General features: G+C 36.9%; 1 protein-coding gene across 3 annotated transcripts in view; it reads right to left on the bottom strand.

The window, feature by feature from the left end:
* The window catches only part of LOC137487485 (uncharacterized), a 133461-nt gene extending 121569 nt beyond the window's left edge, over positions 1 to 11892 (bottom strand). For all 3 annotated transcript variants that reach the window (XM_073930331.1, XM_073930336.1, XM_073930337.1), the window contains exons 1-2: positions 11798 to 11892; positions 2512 to 2639 (exon numbers count right to left, since the gene is read on the bottom strand). The gene's annotated coding sequence lies outside the window, so the exon portion shown is untranslated. The remainder of the gene's footprint in view (positions 1 to 2511; positions 2640 to 11797) is intronic.
* Between the last annotated feature and the right edge of the window lie 15082 nt (positions 11893 to 26974).

Below are 26974 nucleotides of genomic sequence, written 5' to 3'. Positions count from 1 at the left end.
ACTGCATTTTTACATTTTCAAAATACTGGTTTTATGAGCCTTTTTTTACATAGGGACAAAAAAAAGTCCTTTAAGAGGCAATATTTACTGGTATTGCTATACTTGTATACTTGTAAGGAATACACACACATGCACACACACACAGTTGTACAACTTTGCACTGTTGTTTATCTATCTTTATGTGAACTTCCTATAGATTTAAGGATATTTATACTGTACAAATTATATATTCTATCCCCTACCCCTAGATCCAACCATCATAAGAAACAATCTGCATTTTACATTTTCAAAATACTACATTTTGGGTGAGTTATGGGATGTTTTCTGCATAGTGACCACAAAAAATGTCATCATAAGATCAACATTTACAGGTATTGTGATTCTTGTTAGCCATTTGGTTCGTACAACATAAGGAATACATGGTACACACACATGCACACACACTTGTATAACTAGACACATCCATTCATGTATCTTTACAGGAATTCCAATAAACATAATGATTTTCACCGTGTTAAAAACATTTTATGTTGATACAAATTATATATTTGATCCCCTAACCCAACCTTTATAAGAAACACACTGCATTTTTACATTTTCAAAATACTTGATTTGAGAGCTGTTTTCTACATAAAGACCAAAAAATGTCCCCACAAAGACAACATTCACTGGTACTGTAGCTATTGCTATACTTCTGGGGACATTTGCTCCCTACAATGTAAGAAATTGAAGGGACACAAAACCCACTTGTACAACTATACACGTTCACATTTTCAAAATACTTAATTTTATGTGATTTATGAGCTGTTTTCTGCATAAAGACCACAAAAATGTCCCTACAAGGTCAACATTTACAGGTATTGCATTACTTTTGCCACTTTTAATACATTTTGTCCCTTCAACTTAAGGAATGCATGGTATACCACACACATACAACTATACACATCATGTATCTTTATGGGAATTTTACCATTTCATTCATTTTCCTTCAGCATATTTCCTTATTTATCAGGGGTCGCCACGGTGGAATGGACCACTAATTATTCCAGCATATGTTTTACGCAGCGGATGCCCATCCAGCTGCAACCCAGTACTGAGAAACATACTTACACTCACATTCACACACGCACTCATGCACTATGGCCAACTTAGTTTGATCAATTCACCTATAGCGCATGTGTTCGGACTGTGGGGGAAACACCCAGAGTAAACCCAACTGCACACAGGGAGAACATGCAAACGCCACAAAGAAATGCCAAGTGGTCCAGGCACCACTTGAACCAGCGACCTTCCTGCTGTGAGGTGACAGTGCTAACCACTGAGCCACCGTGTCACCCCTATGGGAATTTTCATAGACATAATGATTTTTATATTGTACAAATGGTACATTCTATCCCCCTACCCCTAAATCCAACCCTCGCAAAAAACAATCTGCATTTTTTTTGTGTGTGTCAATATGAGCCGTTTTCCACATTGAACCCACAACAAATTCTCCACAAGGTCAACAGTTACTGATATTGCTATACTTGTGGGGACATTTGGTCCCTACAATGTAAAGAATACAAGGTATACACAAACAGAGACACTCAGAGACATCAAAAGCTCTTTAAAGTTTAATATGCAGTTTCGCAAAGCTAATGACTTCAACTTGGCATTTTGTTTCTAAAGGCAGAGCAGGGAAACTGACTCTGCATAATGGTTCTGTCTTTTTAATGTTTGAACATAGCTGTCATGTTCTATTTATATTTCAGCCTGACCTGGAGCTGTCTTTTTAGAGAGAGATCAGGTAATGGGCTGCTTTACTTTGATCTAAGCTGACACACACACACAAAAATGAGAAAGTTGTTTGGGTAAGGGTGTGTGTGTGTGCACGCTGATGGACAGGTGTGTGCTTGGCAAGTGCATATACACTATGAAAAAGATACTGGATTCCACACAATCCCTTTATGTCATCCCAACACAAATCGTTTAGGTAAACTTAATGGTTTTTATCAATTTTAAGTTAGCTGAACTTAATTTTAGGCTGTCCCAGATTAAAAACTTAATAATTGTGTTGCTTGAACTAAATAAGTAATAAGTATTTAGAACAAGCAGAATATATATATATATATATATATATATATATATATATATATATATATATATATATATATATATATATATATATATATATATAYACATATATATATATATATATATATATATATATATATATATATATATATATATATATATATATATATATATATATATATACATATACAAAAACACTTTAGTATCTGACTTGCCTAGCTCCCTTCAATACGCTTCTCATTTGCTTTTCATTTGATATTCTTGAGCTTAACCCTTTTCAATGGCAAAGCTGTGGCAAAAACCAACGCTATTGGCTGTTTTTTAAAAAGGGGAGGGGCTATCATGTCACACCCTTTCTTCGTTTTTCAATTGAGATTACGTCAAGCATCGAATAAAATATGAACATGTACTTTATTATCAAAGTTTTTAGTAACTTACAGCTTTGGCAGTCATGACGCAGTGCACCTGTCTATGACACAGCTGTGGGTTTGAGCCCTCGTGTCACGACCTGGAGGAGAAAAGGCTCAGACTGTCACCCGTTCAGCGCCGGGTCAAATGAGATGCTCCTGTGATGGGAGAAAGCAGGATCAGTGCAAATCTCAAAACCATGATTACCTGAAACCCAGAGCTGAAGCCGCATACTGAGATCTGTTGACTTTCATCTGCTCTGTGTGTGTGTGTGTGTGCTGATGGACAGGTGTGTGCTTGGCAGGGTCAGGAGGTTGAAGCAGTCCAGGTGTGTGTTCAGGGATGTGTGTGTTCCTGCGAGAGTTCAAGCTCAGTCTTTCAAAGGCTACCAAGGGTAACGCACAGCGTTCCAGCCTTTGCTGTTTGTTGACTGTTCACGATTTATTTTTCCCCCCATCCAACATCAAACTCTCCACTACATTCCCCTTGATATTTTCTTTTCTTCACTATCCTTTTATCTGTGGGGAAAATAATAATTAAATGGGCTGTAGTATCAGTTGAATAATAAGACCACCTTTAAATAGGAGTAGGTGTTTACATGAACTAAACCAAATATCTTAAATCTGAATTCATTTGTTTTCTATTCAGTTTAGTCCCTTTATTCATCAGGGGTCACAACAGCGAAATGAACCACCAACTTTTCCAGCATATGTTTTACACAGCGAAAGTCCTTCAAGCTGCAACCCATCACTGGGAATCACCCATACACTCATTTACACACACACACTTCGGACAATTTAGCCAATTCACCCCAACCACATATTTTTGGACTGAAGCAGTCGGAGGAAACCCACAAGAACACGGGGAGAATATGCAAACTTCACACAGAAGTGCCAACTGACACAGCCGAGGCTTGAACCAGTCACCTTCTTGCTGTAAGGCAATAGTGCTACCACCGTGCTGCTCTAATTTATTCATTCATTCATTCATTTTCTTGTCGGCTTAATCCCTTTATTAATCCGGGGTCCAGTGGCGCCCCCAGAAAATTTTCTTAGGGGTGGCCAGAAGAGGCCGCACCAAATCTTGGGGTGGCACACAAAAAAAATAATTAATTCAGTGTAATGTTATATATTTTTTTTCTGGTAAATGAAATAATGTAGTTTTTATTCATTTAATTAATTCTACTTGAAATATTGCAATTCATTCTTTGAAATAATTCAGCAAGTACATGTGCAAACCAAATAAAAATCTATGTTTAGTTTAAAAACACTTTTCATATACTGTATAAATAACTTCTTTTTTTACGTGCCTTTATTGTACATCATGATATGCCATGTCTAAAATTAATGAAGATTAATGAGTTTATTATTCCCAGTGATGGGTTGCAGCTGGAAGGGCATCCGCTGTGTAAAAATGTGCTAGATAAGTTGGCGGTTCATTCTGCTGTGGTGACCCTGGATTAATAAAGGGAATAAGCCGAAAAGAAAATGAATGAAAGAATGAGTTTATTAATAACCCAAACAAATGAACAAACTGAACAAAAGGCATTACTATACACACTCACTATACCTAATAATATTATTTATCCATATTGCTTTTTGAACCATTTTATTAATGCAGCTTCTTCTATTGATATACTGTAGCTTAAGGTAAATATTAAATTGCCATTGCTGTCTATTGAAGGTGTGTGCGTGCTGTCAAGGACGATCGGGGAGGGTAGTGGTGGTTCTAGTTTAAATGACACCCTGGGCGAACCACCCTATACACCCCCACCTCTCTTGAATTGTTAGATTTGTTATTCAATAAATATAACAATTTATTTATATTTATTCTAAATAAATACAAATAATATTAATATACAATTAATATTCTGAATAAATAACAGAAATCAGTCCTAAATATTATTGGAAAACAACAACTGGAGTGATATGCCAACATCACTTAAGAAACCTTTTGCATGAAAATTAATTATGACAATTCTAAAGAATACAAAACATGTATTATAGAATTATCTGTGGTCTTAGACCAGATCATGGCTGATAAATCATGTTATGAAGTCTTACCTCCCTGACTCATTATCCCTTCTTTCTGCTTTAAAGGCATGCTTAGTGAAAGTAACATCATCATCATCATCATATTATATAAACTTTAACCGACTTTCAAAACTCGCTGCGTGCCGACAATTCTACACAAAAGGCTGTTACTTCGGTTTCACGGCGCATGAGCGGTGCCTATTATGTCGGCGTGCATGCAAACAACCAACCGGGATTCACACAGGAGTGCGTGAGGCGCGCGGGAATGGTTTTCCGCGCGCATGCGTCAGTTTGCTTTCACCAGCATTGAACCAGAGGGGGAGAGCTACGTCAGTAACACCAACAATAATTTAGTGACTGCATTTTATTTATTTATTTATTTATTTATTTATTTATTTATCTAAATATTGGGAATTTATAAGTTCATTTAAATCAATAATGTCAACCGCAAAATTATATTGGGGTGGCCAAAGGGGTGGCCACAGGGGTGGCCAGAGTTTACCGAGGGGTGGCCGTGGCCACCCCTGGCCACCCCTTGGAGGCGCCCCTGCCGGGGTCACCACAGCGGAATGAACCGCCAACTTATCCAGCAAGTTTTTACACAGCGGATGCCCTTCCAGCCGCAACCCATCTCTGGGAAACATCCACACACACATTCACACACACACTCATACACTACGGACAATTTAGCCTACCCAATTCACCTGTACCGCATGTCTTTGGACTGTGGGGGAAACCGGAGCACCCGGAGGAAACAAACGCGAAGGCAGGGAGAACATGCAAACTCCACACAGAAACGCCAACTGAGCCAAGGTTCGAACCAGCGACCTTCTTGCTGTAAGGAGAAAGCACTACCTACTGCGACACTGCTTCGCCCTCTAATTTATTTATGTATTTATTATTTATTTATTTATCTGATTAAGCCATCAATCTATCAAATGATTATGTGTGTAAACGTTTGAGAAAAGGTGTATGCTGTGTATAGATAACTTAGTACTTAGCATTTTACATGTAATAACTTTCCAAAGTAATCAAGGCTATTTTTTTTCAGATAAGTAAACTTGTAACTTGCATGTAACAGCATGTTGCCTTTTTTACATATATTTACCACATAACCTCTTCCACTGGCCAGATTGTAACACGAGACATATAATAAACAAACATGCGAATACTGTAAGTTTGTATGATGTAAATCATGTGCAGTACTGCAATGTCATATTTAAGTGTTCGATTGCTTCCTATTGATCTGATCATTTCAGGTCTATACCACCCTTTCTAATCTGATCAAATTAAATTTTAGGGTGGTATTAACTGGGCTGACAGAGTTTAATATCCTTTTTTTTAAACTGAGTAAATACATACATATTTTTAAAATAAAGTGGTAGCCTACAGCTTATACACTCAATGGCTACTTTACAGGACACCGTTTGCCTTCAGAACTGTCCTAATCCTTCGTGGCATAGATTCTACAAGGTACTGGAAATATTCTCCAGAGATTTTGCTCTATATTGACATGAGCATCATGCAGTTGCTGCAGATTTGTCAGCTGCACATACATGATGCAAATCTACTGTTCCACCACATCCCAAAGAAACTCTGTTGGATTGAGGATCTGGTGACTGTGGAGGCCATTTGAGTACAGGGAACTCATTGTCATGTTCAAGAAACCAGTCTGAGATGATTCGTGCTTTATGGCATGGTGTATTATCCTGCTGGAAGTAGCCATCAGAAGATGGGTACAGTGTGGTCATAAAGGGTTGGACATGGTGAGCAACAATACTCAGCTAGGCTGTGGCAATGACACGATGCTCAATTGGTACTAATGTGCTCAAAATGTGCCAAGAAAATTTCCCCCACACCATTACACCACCAACAACCTGAATTGTTGATAGGCAGGATGGATCCATGCTTTCATGTTGTTGACACCAAATTCTGACCCTACCAAATGTTGCAGCAGAAATCGAGACTCTTCAGACCAGGCAACGTTTTTCCAATCTTCTATTGTCCAATTTTGGTTAGCTTGTGTGATTTTTAGCTTCAGTTTCCAATTCTTAGCTGACAAGAGGGGCACCCGGTGTGATCTTCTGCTGCTGTAGCCCATCCACCTCAAGGTTGGACGTGTTGTGCATTCAGAGATGCTCTTCTGCATACCTCTGTTGTAACAAGTGGTTATGTGAGTTATTGTTGTCTTTCTATCAGCTCGGACCAGTCTGGCCATTCTCCTCTGACCTCTGGCATCAACAAGGCATTTACACCCACAGAACTGCCGCTCACTGGATATTTTCTCTTTTTCAGACCATTTTCTGTAAACCCTAGAGATGGTGGTGCATGAAAATCCTAGAAGATCAGCAATTTCAGAAATACTCAGACCAGCCTGTCTGGCACCAGCATCCATGCCACGTTTAACGTCACTTAAATCATCTGTTTGATCTGCAGCAGATCGTCTTAACCATGTCTACATGCCTAAATGAATTGAGTTTCTGCCATGTGATTGGCTGATGAGAAATTTGTATTAACAAGCAGTTGAACAGGTGTACCTTATAAAGTGGTCATTGAGTGTATATACAGTCAGTATCTGGGGAATAAAAAAAAAATATATATAAAAAAAAGCACTTCGAGTGTAAAAAATAAAAAAAGTCTGCAAGTCTGCAAGCCAAGCAAAGTTCATCTGCTCTGGAAGAGTCTAAGTAAGTGAAAAAGGAAAACCAAGACATTACGTTCCATAAAAATACATTGTACTTGCTAGCTTTTATGAAGACAAATATTTTATAAGAGGAGCCTTTTTTCAATGGTTTTACATTAGCAGTAGTATTTAAAATGCAATCCTTTTAGTATCCCCACCATTGCAAATTAGTGAACCCAAACCTCACATAACAATGACAGACACTATAACATACCAAACAGCAAGACCTTGCCAGACTTGATTATATTCTGCAGTGCATTGTATGACTGACATTTTCCTCAAAACTCTGTCACAGTGTTTTTTTCTTATTCATGCACCAGACTTTCTTTATTAGGTTGGAGGGGTATTCAAATCCTTGACACAACCTAAAGGGGACAGAGAGGAGGGAGACGAGAGCCCCTCATTTGTGAAACGTCACAGACCTGAGACTCGGAAAGATCAGAAAGGGCCCTTTGGGCAGATTAAAAATGCATGATCTCTTCTGAAGCAAAGAAACAGAAGAAGAAGAACTGAATGCGCTTTTGGAGAACGCTGACTCTTCGGCTGAAATGGAGCATGCCTTTCATCAGTTCTAATGAAGACCCAGAGGCAGAATGAGAAGGAGAGAGAGCTGAAAATAGGCTGGTTTTTAAGGGTTTGGGACATTCCTGCATATCAACATCGGGCTGCTGAGCTGAAGTAATCATCAAGTATTTGAGTCCATTGCTTCGGTGGCTTCCTCTCTGTCTCCATCGCTTCCTGAGCTCACATTCACAGGCTCGGCTCCAAGACAGTCTACACACAGCTACTTTCAAAGGCAGCATTCTGACCAATTCAACAGGATCTTCATGAGGGAATAGCTGACCTGAGAGTTCAATTAAAAAATAATCTATTGTGAGAATCAAGAGTCTATTGCAAATTGGTTTTGATAAATGGTATCAAGTCCCTTTTTGTTAGAATTTTAAAGAAACATCTAATAATTTGACACTTTTGATTATTATTGATCAAAAATCACTTGATAATAATAATTTAAAAAAATTTTTGTGAATTTTTAGAACTCAAACCAGGAGACTTGATTTAAGCTGAATTCTTTGCTTCCCACAGGTTTAAAATATACTTGCGGAGATCAATTATAAAAATTGCTTCTTACCTATAAAGCTTTGAATAATCTAGCTCCTGTTAATCTAACCAACCTTCTGTCTCGCTACAATCCAACCTGCTCTTTAAGATCTCAAAACTGAGGGCTTCTGGTACTACCTAAAATAGCAAAGTCAACTAAAGGAGGTCGTGCCTTGTCATTTATGACTCCTAATCTCTGGAATAGCATATAATGTTCAAGGCTCAGACATACTCTAGCAATTTAAAACTAGAATAAAGATCTATCTTTTTAGAAAAGTATATCATTATTTATTATGTGCTCCAGGCAGATGAGCTGGCTTGACAACCACCTATAGGACACAATCCTCCTTAATACAACAGACATTGTGTTAGAAACCCTCATATGCTTTACAAGTTTGTTTCTATGTTTGTGTATATAAATGCTATTTTTATTTATAACACTTCATTCTTGCATCTCGTTTAAATACACTATGAACAGCAGCTATGCTAATTATTTTCTTTATTCTCTATTTCCAGGAGACTATGCAGTGCTATTGATGCAATCCAAGACCTGTGAAGAGATAATCCCAAGGTATTAATGGTGAAGTTTTCTTTATTTTCTTCGACGTTGTTGCCATGGCTTGCTTGGGTCTTGACTTGTAGAGCTGCGCATCAATGGATTTGCTCTTCAGTGTTTGAACTTTCAGCAGTGGAATTTAAGCCATACTGAACTATACTAACATGAACCTCAACTCTGAAATCTGGACTTTACTAGAATTATGTTAAGCTGCTTTTTCCATATAGTGAAAATCGCTATATAAATAAGCATGAAATTAAAATAAAATAAAAAATTGAAATAAAAAAAAGCACTATGTCAGTGCACCCACTGACAGGTAAAATCCTTCAAGTTCAAAGCAAACTTGAATGCCAAAGCATTTTAAATATGTATATAAAATAGCCTATTCAATATATTAACATCAAATTTATAAAATAATCAGCAATTGAGAAATAAATGACAAATAAAGAATAAAAACAGACAATATGTCTAAAAATATAAAATAATTACAAGATTAAAATGTGTATAATTATTTAAACAAGGTGAATGCATTTATTAACTATTACTAACGGTGTACATATAATTTGCAGTCAGTTTAGACCAGTCTCCTCCTTTTCCTCTTTGAATATGTAGTAATGTTTTTTTCTGAGTTGTTTAGATTAAGGAGTTAATTATTTAATGTTTCTCTCGATACCCGTGTCTGTATGTGGGCAGTCAGCTGCAAAGCCAAGCGAAAGCAGGCTTAAGTAAATAGGTCATTCAAAAATGCATACAATTAATGACAGCTTCTAAAACAAAAGCAAAAGCCGAATCCCGGACATCTTAGGAGATTTAGAAACATTGTTGGACCAAAAAGGCACATCTCTGTGGGTTTTCAAAGCTTGTGAAACTATCTGTGGGAGTGTTGACAGGTCTTTTTGTATATTTGGATGTTAAATACAAGAGTTTGCTCTTTTTATGTTAGCAACAGTAACTAGGGGGGCAATACTTAAAGTACATACAGTACACCACAAAAACTGAACTTCTCATGAGTCCATAAAAAATACTTTACTGGATATTCACAGTTGTACCTAAGTTAAAGGTATACTTCACCCAAAAAATAGCAATTCTTACATCATTTACAGATCCTCATCCAAACCCTTATAACTGCCATTTTTGTATGTGGAACACAATAGAACATTGAGACTTTCTATCTTCTATTGTGTTCCACAGAAGAAAAGATGTGAGAATATCAAGGTTTTTCGGGTAAAGCATTTCTATAATGACTCTATAGGCACATGAACACACTGCTGAGTGAAACAGCTATTTAATCCTATTTTAGATGGAACTATTCTATAGTGAATAGCATAGTGAATTACAGCAAAAACTGACATTTTCACAGAACTTATCACAATACATTCTGGGAGTGAAAAACTTGCAAGATCTTACATTGAACCAAAAATAAATAAATAAATCTGATTTTACTGGCTTAATACGTAGTCTTTGTACATATTCATACGTTTGGGGTTGGTAAGATTTGTAATAGTTTATTATGCTCACCAAGGCTGCATTTTCCAATACAGAAAGAGCGGTTATCCTATGAAATATAATAACATTTTTCATTTTCTATTTATTGTATATATTGATGGCAAAGCTGGAGATCCAGTATCTATTTCTCCAGCCTTCAGAGTTGATTGATCCTTCAGAAGTTATTAGAATTTTCTAATGGTGCTGAGGAGATATTTTCTGATTTTCAAATCTCACAACATTTATGCTGCTTTAAATATTTGTGGAACCCATGATACACATTTTACATAGATTGATAAAAATAAATTACATAAAAAACACTATTTGTTTAAAATAGAAAACATATGCAGCATATATAATATTTGTATAAAAGACAAAAAAATGCTTTCAGTGTATTTGATAAATGGATATAAAAATGGGTATCATAAAAGTATTATTTGCTAATAGCTTTAATCAACTAAGAGACAATATTTGTAACAACTCTATGTTAATAACGTTTTAGTAAGCTCCGCCCCCTACCCAATATTCAGTTTCGGTTAGAGGCACATCAACATACTGAAATAGGAGTCTTAGCAACTTCGGCTTGACACACAATAAAGATGCTGCATTCTTCCTGATGGTTACATAACTTTCACATGCTTTAATGGAAAATTTTTTAAACACTAAAGCATTCATACAATGATTTATAGTTTTGTTTTTGTTTTTTTCAATATATATGATCAATATCACAAACGTAGCAGTTCGATGTGGCTGTATATTAGCACTGGTTAGCATGAAGTCACAGGCTAAGTGTCTTAATGTCCCACTAGTGACAATACAGCCACATTGCAATGCTTTGAGTGTGATATTGCGTTTATACAACAGTTCGACGGCATACTGTTCGACGGCTGACGTCACAACTCATTCAGAAATGCAGAAGCAGAAACCATTTCTCATTCACTAACATCACTTTAGAGCTAGTATTTGAATACTTAGCTAGCGTAATGTCTGAAGGGATGGCAAAACAAGTGATTTTGCTCACATTTTAATATTACAAGGCTGAACAACATGAAATGCCATCAGTCTACAGAGATTTCCCACTATTTCTCTGTTGCAATCAGGAGATCACACTATTACTGTAGTTTTCTCGTGCAGTGTGTTGCAACTGACAAAACACCAAGTTAAACCATAGCCAATAAAGGGAAAGTTGTAGTGAGGTTGTTCATTTACTGTCACTCTTCTTACTAGCATTTATGGTCAAAACTGCAATAAAATAATACAATAGTACTCAGAAAATGGGTTTTGACTGATATTTGCACACTTAAATTACCATAACATAAGCAGACTACAGTTCTCCTTGCAGTAGGAATTACAATAGTAAACAAACTTATAAAATATATTATTATTATTATTATTATTTTTTACAAAATAATCACTGACATAATGTCTTTAACATGTCTTATGTACAAAACATAAACTTACAGCATTGCCTCTATGATGATTTTAGGTGGATGCTTTAGATTTTCAGAGAAAGCACATGTCTGACATGGCTTCCACACAGAACCAGGAACACTAACAGGAAGTGACTAAACAGGAAGTGTCTTATAACCTAAAATAAAGGTATTCATTCAGTCATTCATATTCTTTTCGGCTTCAAAGCCAGGTCCGCAGCGTCGTAACCTAACATGCTAACCACTGGACCACAACAGCTGTGCTTTGTGAGGTAGCTCGTCTGAGTTATATCATCATTAACCTGCAAGCTGCATCCTGCTCACCAGGCTACAAGAAAATAGATAAAAAGAGCAGAGCTGCGGTAAAATAATGAATAAGAAGACTGTGGTCAAGTAAAAAAAAAAAATTTAATTAAAAAAGTGTGACTGCTGAGAGCAACAGATTCTGGAGCTAGGGACACCGGCCCTCGCGTCCATAAAACGGACCGGCCCACCGGGAATTCTCCCGGTCCTCCTGATTAGCCAATCTGGCCCTGGTTATAGGCAAACTTGCTACCCACTCTGCCACTGTGCAGTCCAAATAAAAGTATTGCTTTTTACAAATAAAGTAGATTAATTAATTAAATTATCAATTTAACATTTTAACTAAAGTAATATGCATACAAAATATTTGAAGACATTTTAAAGTGAAACTTTTTAAAGGGCAACACAATTACTATTGTATAAATACAGCCCGACAACATACAAAAGAGAGATCAACTTAGAAAGTCATTTACCTGTGTAATAATGATTTGATCAGCTGTAGTTAGAAATTATGTTGTTTCTCTCTTAGGGCTTATTATGCGGTCTCTGTCACCATCTTGTGGATGAAAATCGTCAACCTTCTTTTCTCCATAAAAGGCTAATGGCCGCTGACATACTGTCTCTCAGAAATTATAAATATTTTAAAATAGGCACCATCCTTATAAATAAACTGCATAGTTGCAATCTAAACAACTGCATTCACGGCTAAAAAGCCTCAAAAGTACATTATGTTGTCCAACAGCAGCAATATTTGTCAAACTGTCAAGCTGAAATACAGGAGACTCCCAGGAAAAATGAGACTGTGCTGGCAGGTATGGACCAGAGACATGTGCTGTAGGTGAATTGGGTAAGCTAAATTTTTCGTGGTGTATGAGTGTATGTCCTGGTCCTCCAGGTTGGGGGTTGAGCGTTGGGCTAACAACCCACCTCATAAAACTAGATATTATGAAACACCAATATGGTGCAGCTAAATATCAACTTCAAAATAAATGTCCCTGGAAGTAAGTAAGACTCTAAGAAAACTTTTTGAAAATGTCTGTTTGATTGCAGAACAACCAACATGTTCTCAATACAGAATTCAACTTGAAAGCGTCTCCTCACTTGGATTCTGAAATCTAAAAGCTGCAAAAACTTCTGAGACTTCTAGACCTAGTACTGTGGTCAAGTCTGCATTAAAGCATCCTAAAAATCAAGAACAAATTCGAGTTCTTTTAAGCAAGCTTAGCTCTTGCGGTCTGCAATATGAAAACTAAACTTCGTCTTTTCACTCTCAGAAATAAAGGTGAGCTGTCACTGGGGTAGTACCTTTTCGAAAGGTACAGATTTGTACCTAAAAGGTCCATATTAATACCCCAAAAGTACATATTAGTACCTAAAAAGTACAAAAATGTTCCTCTTAAAATTTGTAGGTACAAATTATACACTTTTGAGGTACAAATATGGACCTTTCAAGTGCAAATGTGTACCTTTTGAAAAGGTACCACCCCAGTGACAGCTCGCGTACCTTTATTTCTGAGAGTGTTGATGATGACGTTACACAAGGACACAAGTTTGCTTAAGAACACATATTGAGAAACAGCCCTGGTCATAGGTGACTATCGACAAAAACAACACAAATCGTTGTTTAACAGGACATCTCAGTGTTAGTTCCAGAAGAATAACAGAGCGCAGATCACCCGTGTGGTCTGCTTAATTGTCTATCTTTATAAAGCCTCACAGCTGGTCAGATTTTCCAGCGGAAAAACAATCAGGCTGCCAAGAGCACAGACAGCAGTCCCTTCGGTGACAAGCTCCTCCATTCCTCCACCGAGACGCAGACATGTGTGGGAGAAGCTGAAGAAGAGCAGAATAATAAACCACTGGACACCCGCCTGTCAAAAGCCATCACAAAAACAGCAGCTCGGCGCCTCTGTTTTGGATCAGCAGGCGAGTCAAAGAGCTTTAGTCCCCTGAGAGACACTCAAAACGCCCCGCCCCCATCCCAAAGCCCACACAGACGCTCACCAATCAAGAAATAATAACACAGTAAACGGGTTTATTGCGTTTTGTCTGCCACATTTAATGTTTGACCTTTTGCAGCCAGCGATGTGTTTCTTGCGATCTAATAACAGCGGAAGGAAACGACTTTACACAGCCTACACATTCAGGGGAAGACACGAATAATAAAGCAGAGGTTGAGGATTAGTTCACCATCTTTCCCGTCGTTCAGAGGCCATTATGATCCACATTTAAGAAATGAAGTAATTTCACCCACTTGTTTTGGAGAGGTCATTCACATTTAATTGTTTTGCTTTGGCTGTAAATGGAAAACAATGAAGCAATGAGTTTAAAATGCATTAGATACAAAAATAAAAAATAAAAAGTTTGTCAGCTTTTACTCACCTAAAATATCCTGAAAATGTTAAAGTCAAAACAGTATTTAATCAAATTGGCTTGCACTTCACAGACAAACAAACAATAACGTCAATGACTCGAGAATGATGCGTCCTCTTAGAGAGTGATTTGTTTATTTGCGCATGCGCAGATTTGTGCAGGTGTAGTTGAAGATTGTTTTTTTTTTTTTTTTTCTTTTATCAGGTTTGAGTCTTTTGTTCATCACTTGAAAGACAGAAGCCAAACATATTCAGTCAGAGCCGAAAAAAAACATTTGATCTGTTCATCTCTAGTCCTCAGTTTGAATCGTTTGTTCATCATGTGAAAGACGGAAGTCAATCATATGTATCCCCTTCAATTTACTGGGGTATTAGGACTCACACAGACCACAGGTTGAGCACCACCCACTGGCCTCACTAACACCAATTCAAACAGCAACCTAGTGTTCCCATGTGGTCTCCCATCCAGGTACTGACCAGGCTCAGCCCTGCTTAGCTTCAGTGAGTGATATGGCTGTGTATTTTTTTTTTATTAAAAGTAACTGCATAAGTATAATATGTTTTTAGTGTGAGTGTGCGACAGAGAGAGAGAGAGAGAGAGAGAGAGAGAGAGAGAGAGAGAGAGAGAGAGAGAGAGAGTGAGAGAGTGAGAGAGTGAGAGAGTGTGTGTGTGTAGTGTGTGTCTGCAGCAGTTTTTGTGGTGTTTATAGCTGGTGGGTCAAAACTGGCCAGAAGGACAACAATTGTCATGTCCTTCATTAAATGAAAATGTTTTTTTTTTCAAATGTCCATTTTAGAAAAAGTCAACAAATTTTAAAATGGGAAAAAAAAAAAAAAAAATATATATATATATATATATATATATATATATATATATATATATATATATATATATATATATATATATATATATATATATATATATTGTTTTTTTTTCTGCTGTTAAAATATTGCCCAGGTATTTTTTAACTGTAAGTCAACGGAAGGGTTAACAGCATTTTGGTGTGACAGCAGCTGAGCGCAGCACATTCGGGCAGTGAATCAGTGAAATGGTGAGATCTTTAGCACCAGATTGACAGGTGTGGATTAACTTCTCTAAGGTTACAGTAGCCATCTGAGGGAATGAGCCTCGCCGCCTGAGAGAAGGAAAAACGGTGAGCTGCTGCTGATGAATCCAGGGCTTTAACCCTCTTTAGCTTACAGTGGACAGAGGACTGATCTCTCATTACAGTTTAGACCACTGCTCAGACTCACTCCTCTCTCTTTCTCTGTGCATCCTGACTGCAGCTAACCTCTTCAAATGCAAATGCAAAATTAGAGTTAATTTATTGGACAATAACAGTATAAAAAAAAGAAAAAACTTTTAGCATTAAAAAAAAATGTGCATGAATTATAAAGATCTAAAAATGTTTTCTGCAAAAATTACATAAAAAAATAATGATTAGGCATGCCAAATTAACAGCCAAAATGCATTATATATATATATATATATATATATATATATATATATATATATATATATATATATATATATATATATATATATATTAAAATGTAGTTTTGTGAGTTTTCGGGCATGTTTAGACCTTAAAAAATCATGATTCATTCTACAGAAGAAGAAAAAGAAGAACAACAAGAAACGAAATGATTCCAATGGGACCTACACACAGTTTCAGTTCTCTGTCCCTAATTACTGTGACAATGATCTTTTCAGATGCTGATAATGTGCTTTATTATGTGATAAATGTTACAAGTATGACTTTGAAAACCATTTTACATTACATTTATTGGCACACTGAAAGTGACAGCAGATAATTAACCTCAGATTGTCTGTCTTCTTGTTAATTAGATTACAAATTGTTTAGTTGGGAGTGCAGTGCACTGTTCTGCATTTCTGAATGGCTGGAATTTAATTGTTTATGTTGTGTCATGTCTGTTGAGGACAGCCTCATTCCTTGTAAATATGGCATTTTATGAAAGCTAATTAAGTCAAAATATTTTTCTATGACAGAGTTTATATCTATTAGCACATGTAAGCTGTGGAAGCATCTATTTAGTATTTGTGTTTACGTCCAGAAGATATATCTTTTACAGTGATTGCTCATCTGCCAAATATGGTCTGCAAAAATTAACTTCTGGTCAGATGTAACATATTTAGGGTGGTGCTATTACTGGGTGTCTCATCCATCTTTCATTTTGTTAGCAACAGCCATCTTTCAATCGGTTCTCAAAGAATGAAATCATACACTGCCCTACATTTTCTCCTCATTTCAGGACTGTTACAAGTGTTTGTACATCACACTAGCAGTAAAAAAAGGACAATCTTACCTTTTGATTGATGACGACTTTAAACACAGAAGATGTTTTCACACTAAACAATATTTTAAAGGCATCTCAAAGACATGCTATGCATGTTATGTAAATGCATTATTGAAAGTCATGTAAGGGTACTTAAAGTGTACTACTATGAAAGGAAACACACATCATAGGATCGCCCCTTACCTGGAGAGTAAGGCCAAACTTGCGAGCTTTAGTGATTAGAAAAAAAAAAATCAGTGCAGTCCTCTTTTCTCCAGTATAAAGTTCAGAGATATGCTTTAGCAAATGTGTCCCCAGCATACACTACCTAACAAAAGTCCTGTCGTCAATCCCAGTTGGAAGGGCAACAAACAATAACAATAAAGTGGCAGAAGGAAAAATCATGGTTTGGGGTTACACTCAGTACGTGGGGCATGAGTGATATCTGCAGTGGTTGGCAACATCAACAGCCTGAGGTAACAAAACATTTGTGCTGCCCATTACATTACAAACCACAGGAGAAGTGAACTCTTCAGCATCTTCACTCATACTTCATACTTTAGCCTCCACATCACAGTTGCTAAAAGAAGGTCAAGATGCTCCTGGATTGGCCAGCCCAGTTTCCAGCCATGAACATTATTGCCCATGTCTGGGGTAAGATGGAGGAGGCATTGAAGATGAATCCAAAGAATCTTGATAAACTCTGGGAGTCCTGCAAAAACGCTTTTTTTGCCATTCCAGATGACTTTAGTTATTGGAGTCATTGTGGTCGAGTTGTTCGGATGCAGTCCTCCAAGTAGTGGGAGTCATACACATTATTAATCATTTCTCCAAGGCGCCATGACTTTATATTCTATACTTTTTTTTTCTGTTAAGTGACAAGACTTTTGTCTAAGCAAAGCTTAACCTTACTTGCCTAAATAAATAATTAAAAATCAAGGCCCAGTCTTTTTGTCACAGTTAGGCTGTGACTGACTTTTATGTAGGCAAACTAGTAAGCATGCACTAACTCACACAAACCATCCCCACTATACACACAATTTAGATGCCGGCTGAAAAAACATCAAATGTACTGTGTGTGTGGATACCTGACTGTTTTGTGTGATTAAGAAATACTCCCTTTATTTCTGAAAATTCATTTTTTGCTGTTTGTTTATTTATTTTATTTAACTTAACATTTCATTATTTGGTTTAACATTTAAAATAAACCACACCAGACTTTGTTGCAATCATAATAGTTTATTTTTCATGGTTAAAACTAACTAACAAAAAAAAAATAAAAATATTGTCCTACTTACATTCTGGGTCACCTCCAAACAGCCAAACCTGTATGCAGGAAAGGCAGCCATTTTAAGGTTTCCATTTCCCCAATGATTAGGGTTCTACCATGTTAGATGATGTCATAGGGGGATAAATCAAGGAAACCATTGATTTTGACATATTAATCAGACACTTTTTCAGGTAATTCTGATGTATGTTGCATGGTACTACCACATGTGTTGTCTCATAAAATATTTTTGACTTGCTTTAGAAGTTGTATATGTTTTCATGTGGTATGTTCTAACAAAATGGGTGGAGCCAAACTCTATAAAATGGCTCCTGCATGACGGACATCTTAGGAAGTTTTTTTTTTTTTTACTGTGCAGATAGTTGTGTGTTTGGTAGGGTTGGGCATCTAAGCTATAATGCCGATCCGATACGCATCTCGATACAAAGAATACGATCCGATATATTAGCGATACATTTGTGACATATTGCGATGCAACACGATACGATTCACACCCATATCACGATACGATGCGATATTTCAGCACTAACTAATTAGATCAAGTTTATGAGATTATGTGAAAGAGGATGCTGTGCCATTGAATGAGTTTGATTATTTATTAACCAAGCAAAACCAAGACTTTTTTACAAACTGGCTCTTCTCTCAGAGCCAGAGTGTCAGTTTACAGTAGAGGGCCATTTTAGAACATATAGCACATATTATTTAAGTATTTTCAAGATAAACAGAATGTATAAGTGCAATATATATTAAAAAATATATATATTTGCACTCTTTCAACATAAATAAATTTAGCATTGCACAACAAGAATTGTGATTTAACTTTTCAACTATGAAAACAAGTTTTACAAAGATATATTTTGCCACTGATTATTCAAAACTTAAGGTTGTGAACTAGCAGTGTTATGCTGCTTTGAAACATCACTGTCACTGTAAACAACAGGCTAATAAAAATATAACAAACCAGCAATCTTCTTGCTGTGAGGTGGTCAAACTACCCACTGTGCCACCGTGACACCCATTATTTTTATCATTATTATTATTAATATTATTATTATTATAATTAAATACAAATTAACAGGAGGAGGTGTTTAAAACCTTCGTTCTCCGTGACACTAGGCTGAATATCTTTGCAGATGAACAATGCAATAGCATTCGTTATTGGCGTAGAGCGAGCAGAACTGTTGCGCATGGGAAAAAAAACTTTCAATGCTTTTCTCACCACTTTTGGAGCTGGTTGAAGCAGTGCGAAAGCCGGGGATGCAGAAACACTGGAAGATGCTTTCACAACAACACCGTGGCGCCGCTTCAAGTGAGATATCAGATTAGTCATACTGCCCGCGTATTTTACAGATGCGCGGCACATTTTGCAAATTGCATCTGTCCTGTCATGTCGTCCATCCTTAAATCCATAATGTTGCTTGCCATACTTTAGATTTAAAACTCAGTGGGGAATAAAATGTGTTTTGCTTCTCGCGCTTTCTGAGGGCGCTCCACTAGCTTCATCCGCACACCTGATACACTGAGTTGTAGTGTGTGCACATCCGCAAATCCGTTGCTAAGGCTTACTTTATGTAGGTCGATTAAATTATGCGCCAAAAACAGGTTGACAACACTTGTTAATAAATAAAAAATACATTCTATATTAAAAATATAAGCTGTATCTCGGAAAAATCTATGCATCTCGCAAAAACCAATGCATCTCGATTTGCTTCCAAAATTTCATTCATCCTCTGCTGCTCAACCGATGCACTCGCATCGTGCACGCGCATGACCGCGTATCGATACATATCGGTTAATCTTCCCATCCCTAGTGTTTGGGCCTAACTGTTGGCATAGCCAGAACACACCTTGATTCTGTAAATCTTGTATATATTTTTTTGCTGGGAATGCACACATTTTTGCACTAAAATAAACACTTTGGACTGAATTTATTCCTCACCACTGGTTTTTTTACATCTGCACCCCGGTACATCCTAACACTTTTATTTGGGTAAACTAAGCATAATCTAGAGGTCTTTGCCTTTCATATAAGCCACTTCTGGTACCAAATCATCAGACATTATTTATTTGTTATTCCTAAAACTTGAATAGGCAACAAGACTTTTTGTCAGGTTTATACGGTATCTATACAGTCACTCAAATCCATCGCCTGAAGGAGACACTAGAGCCCTGTTGAACAAAAACAGCACGGATGTCCACGATGTCCAGATGGTTTTACCAGCATATCATAGCTGGTTAAGCTTGTTAAGAACCACACAACATGCTGTATGCAGGGATCTGGACAGACAAAGTGCAATTGTTCTTAGCAGCCAAGGGTCAGGTTATGCTCCCGTCTGCATATATGCAACCAGGCTTGTCCGACCTCATGGGTCCATCTTTACAATGATGTCAGTGAGTTGATCTGGGAGAGCATCACCTCCGAGGTCTCGATGTGGGGTGACAGCAGAGATGTGTGCATCTGACCTTGGTTCTTCCCTGTAAGGACAAAAAACAGAAAGCGAAACAAAGCAGTCTTTTGTTGAGGTCTAATTAGCTAAGTTGAAGAAGGCTGTTCAGCGCAGCTCTCACATTTTCCACCTCATTTTCTGTGGGAAAATATTTTATTGATTTCTGGAGAAGGAACAGAAAGGAAGCGGGGTTGGGAGCGCTCTTGGTGTGGGATTAGAAGCAGTCGGGGGTCTGTGTGCGCAATGCCCCCCCGCTCCTCACCGCCCGGGGAGATCTGCCAATTAGAGACCTTGATCCCTTGCCCATCATAGTCGACTTCTCTCCCACCCTGGTTGGGCTTGACGTTCAGCCATGCCAAATCAGTTTTTCTGCTCAGCAGAGGGTGAAGGCACAAGGCTTTCTATTAAAAACTAATCAATACGTAAACTCCCTTATTGTTTGCGCTGGCAGACGGGCAAACAAATAAACAGATGATAATGCTTCGACAGTTGAAGGAGAGCTCATTTGTTCGTTATTAAAACAGCTCAAATCCATGCGCCGGGAGTCAAATATTTGGCCACTTTCATGCGGTTTACGAAGTGAGATAATCCCTCACGCTCTTGTTTGCCGCTAAACGATCGCTACCAAAGCCGTCTCTTTCTCTTCGTCACCTGATGTAAAGTGCAGGCTGATTTTTAATCAGGGCTGTTTCATGTGTGTCGACGGTGGAATCAGAAAGCTGTCGCATTGGCTTTGTCTCTCGGTAATCACTTATTTTCTCAATGACAAACGACAGGCCACGCTGTGCCAACCGCCACCATATTCCCCAGGAGACAACAGCAAAAAATGGCCAAACGGCCTCTCTTTCTCTCCCTCTCTCTCTCTCCCAGCAGTAAATTACATTGCCGACCTGCAAGTGCCAACTTCTCCCCTGAAATGATTATTTCTACCTCACAGAAGATTGCTTTAGTAATTATACGTATCATAATTAAATTTCATCAAATCCTATGAGAGCGCAAATCTCATTCGACCCAGGTTTAGAGTTTTAGCTCTTGCATTGAAAGGACTCTTTGTACGCCATTGTATATGCATTTACGGCGCTACTTTTGTGATCCATCCATGTGACAAGTTAGCGTTAAAAGTGATTTAAATGTCATTTAATCTTCATTACAAACATTGCATAGGCTCAGATCGTTCATGATATCATTTTATATGGTATTAAACGTCTCAGCAATGAATCAAATCTCTGATTCGGTGATCTCTCATACAAGGTCTCTTTAATATATTTCATACTACGTGTGTTCACTTAAAGGATTAGACAAGGCAAGTTTATTAATATAGCACATTTCATACACAGTGGCAATTCAAAGTGCTTTACATGAACAGGAATAAAAAAAATAAAAATAAAAACAAATAAAAATTATTAAAAACAGATTAAAATCGGTCAAAACAGGTTATAAAATAATGAAAAAGTTGATTAGTTAATTCACACAAACACAAAAAAATAAAAAAAAATCTGTCACTAATTACTCACCTTGTCGTTTCAAGTCTCCGAGACCTTCGTTCATCTGCAGAACACAAATTTAAAGATTTTAGATGAAATATTAGAGCTCTTTGACCCTCCATTGACAGCAAGGGTCATACGTTGTTCATAGTCCAGAAATGAAACCAAAAACATTGTCAAAACATTCCTTGCGTCGTCAGTGGTGTAATCATTCAGTTTTATAGCTTTTGTTGGTACACAAATGTGTTCTTGAAGCTTCATACTATTACAATTGAGCCACTGAAGTCACATGGAAAGTTTAGACGATGTTTATTTCAAAACCTTTGCTGTGTATGGAGGGTCAGAGAGTTCTTAGATCATTCATTCATTTTCTTTTCGGCTTACTCTCTTTATTAATCAGGGGTCGCAACAGTGGAATGAACCACCAACTTACCCAGCAAGGATGCCCTTTCAGCCGCAACCAAACACTCTTGCATTTACACACATACACTACAGCCAATCTAGCTTACCCAATTCACCTATGCAGCATGTTTTTGGACTTACGGGGGGAACCAGAGAGCCTGAAAGAAACCCACGTAAACATGGGGAGAACATACAAACTCCACATAGAAATGCCAACTGACGCAGCTGGGGCTCGAACCAGCGACCTTTTTGCTGTGAGGCAATCGTCTGCGCCACCATGAAACCCTAGCTCTCAGATTTAATTTAAAAAAATCCTGTATCCTGTTTTGTGTTTTGAAATTGAACAAATGTCTCAGGGGATTTAAATGACATGAAGCCGAGTAACTATTGTCAAAATGTATTATTATTTTATTTTATTTATTTATTTATTTATTTATTTATTTATTTATTTATTTATTTATTTATTTATTTATTTTTATTATTTTTATTTTTTTATTTTTTTGGGGGGGGGGGGACCTAACCCTTTAAAAACCTTAAGTCTAATGTACAGTTTATGAAATGTACTTACATGTATATAAAAGTCAAGATACTTAAACATAAATGATTATTTATGGGTGTCAAATATTTACATCATATTAGCAATTTCATTTGATCAACCTATTTAATATCACATGTGTGATACTGAATTTCACTTAAATATAAAGTGGGAGAAATTAGTATTGAACTTTTTTTTTTTTTTTTTTTTCCAGAAAACATATTTCTAAAGTTGCTGTTGACTTGAAATCAATTTACTGGATGTTAATAACAGCCAAAGAAATCCATATGCAAAGCGAACAAAAATAATTAGTTTACAAATTAAGTTATAAAATGCAAACACAAGGATAAAGTAATGAACACATGAAGAAAGGGAGGTGTAGAAAGGCAAAGCCCAGACAGCATCTAAAATCTTTCAGTAGTTCTTTAGCAACCCTCTGCCCTTTGTCATTGTAAATGAATATTAGTTGCTTCAGTCCAATATCCCCATTTCCGGGATGATAAAGTGAAACCAGAGTCGACATTTCTGCAACACAATAATCTAGAACACAGTCAAGGAAATTCTCAAAGGTATCAGGGAAAAGAAATTAAGCTGTGGAATGGCCCAGCCAATTACATGACCTAAATCCAATAGAAAATACAAAATAAAGATCAGATTTGATAGATGAGACCCACAAAACCATCAAGATTTTTACACGTTGTTGGAGTAAATTCATGCGACTTCATTCTCCATTTAAAAGGCGTCTTTAAGCTGCCATCACACACAAAAAAAGCTTTCATATAAAGTATTAAAGATATTTTTGTAATTTAGTACCTTCTCCTTCTGTCATTTGCCATTTATTATTACACATACGTTTTCCGACATTTTTTTTTGATCTGACATATTCAATACTTATTTTTCCCACTGTAAATTTGTGCTATATTTCAGCCACAGTATTGTTTGTTTCTATCAATGTTGGCAATACAAATATCACCTGTAAAGCTACAGTAGCAGAACAGCATAATTTGCTTTAAATGCCTTTAGAACGAATGACAACAGCAAGTAAAACTAAAACAATCTGTGACCCATATTAAATTAGAAAATCTTATATCACTCTAACAAATGAAGATGGCTATATCTACAAGGATTAAAAACATTGAGGAGTTTGGTATCTCACCCATTCTGGTAATCCTAGATATATAGTCATAAATCCGCATACTATCATCTCAAAAACTTTGCAAGAATTAGATTCTTTGTTTCCAGTGAGAAACTTGTTCATGCTTTTATCAGCAGTAGGGTGGATTACCTTAATGGACTCCTCACTTTCTCAAAAAGACAGTCAGACAGTTGCAGCTGCCAGGATTCTGACCAGAACCAAAAATTCTGAGCATATCATGCCTGTCCTCAGGTCTTTACACTTGCTACATTAGTTACATTCAGAATAGATTTTTAAGTATTATTACTTGTCTATAAATCACTAGGACCCCAATGAATTACAGATTTGCTCACTGAATACAAACCTAACAGATAACACAGATCTTTAGGATCATATAAACTAAAAATTCCAAGGGTTCAGTCAAAGTAGGAATCGGTCTTCAGCTACTACATCCCCGCTGCTGTTTGGAATCAGCTTTCAGAAATGATCAGATGTGCTCCAACATTAGGCACATTAAAATCAGGACAGAAACACCTCTGTTAAGCTGTGCATTTACAGAATGAACACTGTTACGTTCAACAGATCACACTTTTATGTCTTTTTTTTTAAACATTTTCATTCTTATATAACCTGTTTTAACACATTTGAATCTGTTTTTAATCACTTTTATTATTTGATTTAATATATATATATATATATATATATATATATATATATATATATATAWTTTTTTTTTTTTTTTTTTCTACACTTCTCTTTTATTCCTCTTTATGTAAATCATTAGCCACTGTGTATGAGTGTATGCTACATAAATAAAGTTGCCTTGCCTTGCCTTGGTATTTACTGTATATTCCACATAAGCGAGACTTACATCAGTTGTCTCAGACGTTAAACCACGGATTGTTGAGACTAATCGGCCCAATCATCGCCATAAACTTGGGATCTTCAATTTTGTGTGAACAGTTACGTCATTTGAATCTAAGCTAATCCGCCGACTGAACCAGATTAAATGGGATTAAATGTGAGCTATTCTCTTATTTCCAGAGGTGTAGTAATCACTTAAGCCACAGTAAATAAGCAACAAGAAGCAAACAAACAAACATGAAGTGAAGGTTAAAGTGGCTACCCTGTTTCTCCTAGTGGTGCTGGGTACCGAAACAGACTATGCTTGCAGTCATGTGCATGCTGGGATGGATAATTACGGAGTCGCAGTCTGATGATTAAAATCATGATGAGGTTTCGGGCAGGAGGCTGAGAGAGCTGAGAAGCAAACTCAGGAATGAGGTGGCCTACGGTAAACACACACACACGCACGCACACACACACACACACACACACACACACACACACACACACACACACACACACACACACACACACACACACACACACACACACACACAATTATATACTCCAGTGCATGAGACTGCACAAATACGGATATACACAAATATAGACACGCAGCTTGCAATTAGTAAACAGTGGAACCCAAACACTGAGCAAAGTGCACACTCAGACAAATGATTGGGAGTAAAACTGTGTTCTGCATTTTTGATTATTTAAAGCATTTCTTTGGCAGTGAGTTTTAGTTTGGCTAGTATTGTATAAATATATTTTATAATTAAATATATGATATAAAATTTAAAAAGTGAAAGGGTATAATAATATAATAATAATTATTATTATTATTATTATTATTATTATTATTATTATTATAATTATTATTATTGCTATTATTATTCACATTATTATTATCATCGTTTACATTATTTACATTATTATTATTATTATCATCATTACTGTTATTCACTTTGGAAACCATATACAGATGGATAGGAAAAATCATAAAAATATAGACAGATAGATGGATTTATGGATGAATGGATGGATAGAACAATTGACTGATGAATGGATGGATAGGAATAATGATAGGTAGGAACATAGACGGACGGACAGATATAAAAATCAGCAACAAATTACAGTTTTTCTAGTTTGCTTTGACCTGGTTAAAGAAACTAGGTTCCTCTTCATTTTCCTCATCACTATCCCAGCAGAGCAGAGGACAGGTCTTGCAAATGTGTAAACCCTTTCTCATTGGGTTGACACATTTTCCCCACCATTTTTCCAAACAGTTAACACAGATGTCATTCAAGCAGTCCAAACTCCATTGTTTTAGTTTTGGTAACCAAACAGAATCCATCTATTCCTAACTGGATTACTGCAACTCTCTACTAGCTGGGCTTCCAGCTAACTCTATCAAGCCTCTTCAACTGCTCCAGAATGCAGCAGCACGAGTTGTCTTCAATGAACCTAAACGAGCACATGTCACTCCACTGCTAGTCCGTTTGCACTGGCTGCCAGTTGCTGCTCGCATCAAATTCAAAACTCTGATGTTTGCCTACAAAGTGACTTCTGGCCTAGCACCTTCTTATCTGCACTCACTTCTGCAGATCTATGTGCCCTCCAGAAACTTGCGTTCTGTGAATGAACGTCGCCTCGTGGTTCCATCCCAAAGAGGGAAAAAATCACTTTCGCGAACGCTCACGCTCAATCTGCCCAGTTGGTGGAATGAACTCCCTAACTGCATCAGAACAGCAGAGTCACTCGCTATTTTCAAGAAACGACTAAAAACTCAACTATTCAGTCTCCACTTCACTTCCTAAGCTGCAATTGCCTCTTTGAATATCACACTAATTGTACAAAAAAAAAAAAAAACTACTAACACTTCCCTTCTTAGACTTTACAGACCTGAAACTTGCCTTTAGTACTTATTCATTGTTGCTCTTGGTTGTGTAAATTGCTTCCTTGTCCTCATTTGTAAGTCGCTTTGGATAAAAGCGTCTGCTAAATGACTAAATGTAAATGTAAATGTAACTATTAAAAGCTACCAACATCAGTGTGAAATCACTGAAGCACCGGTTTGACACTCCTTCACACAAATCTT

Source organism: Danio rerio, chromosome 2 (genome assembly GCF_049306965.1).
Source record: "Danio rerio strain Tuebingen ecotype United States chromosome 2, GRCz12tu, whole genome shotgun sequence".
NCBI lineage: Eukaryota > Metazoa > Chordata > Actinopteri > Cypriniformes > Danionidae > Danio > Danio rerio.
The sequence above is the reverse complement of the archived record's forward strand: the minus strand, read 5'-3'. Positions and strand labels throughout refer to the sequence as shown.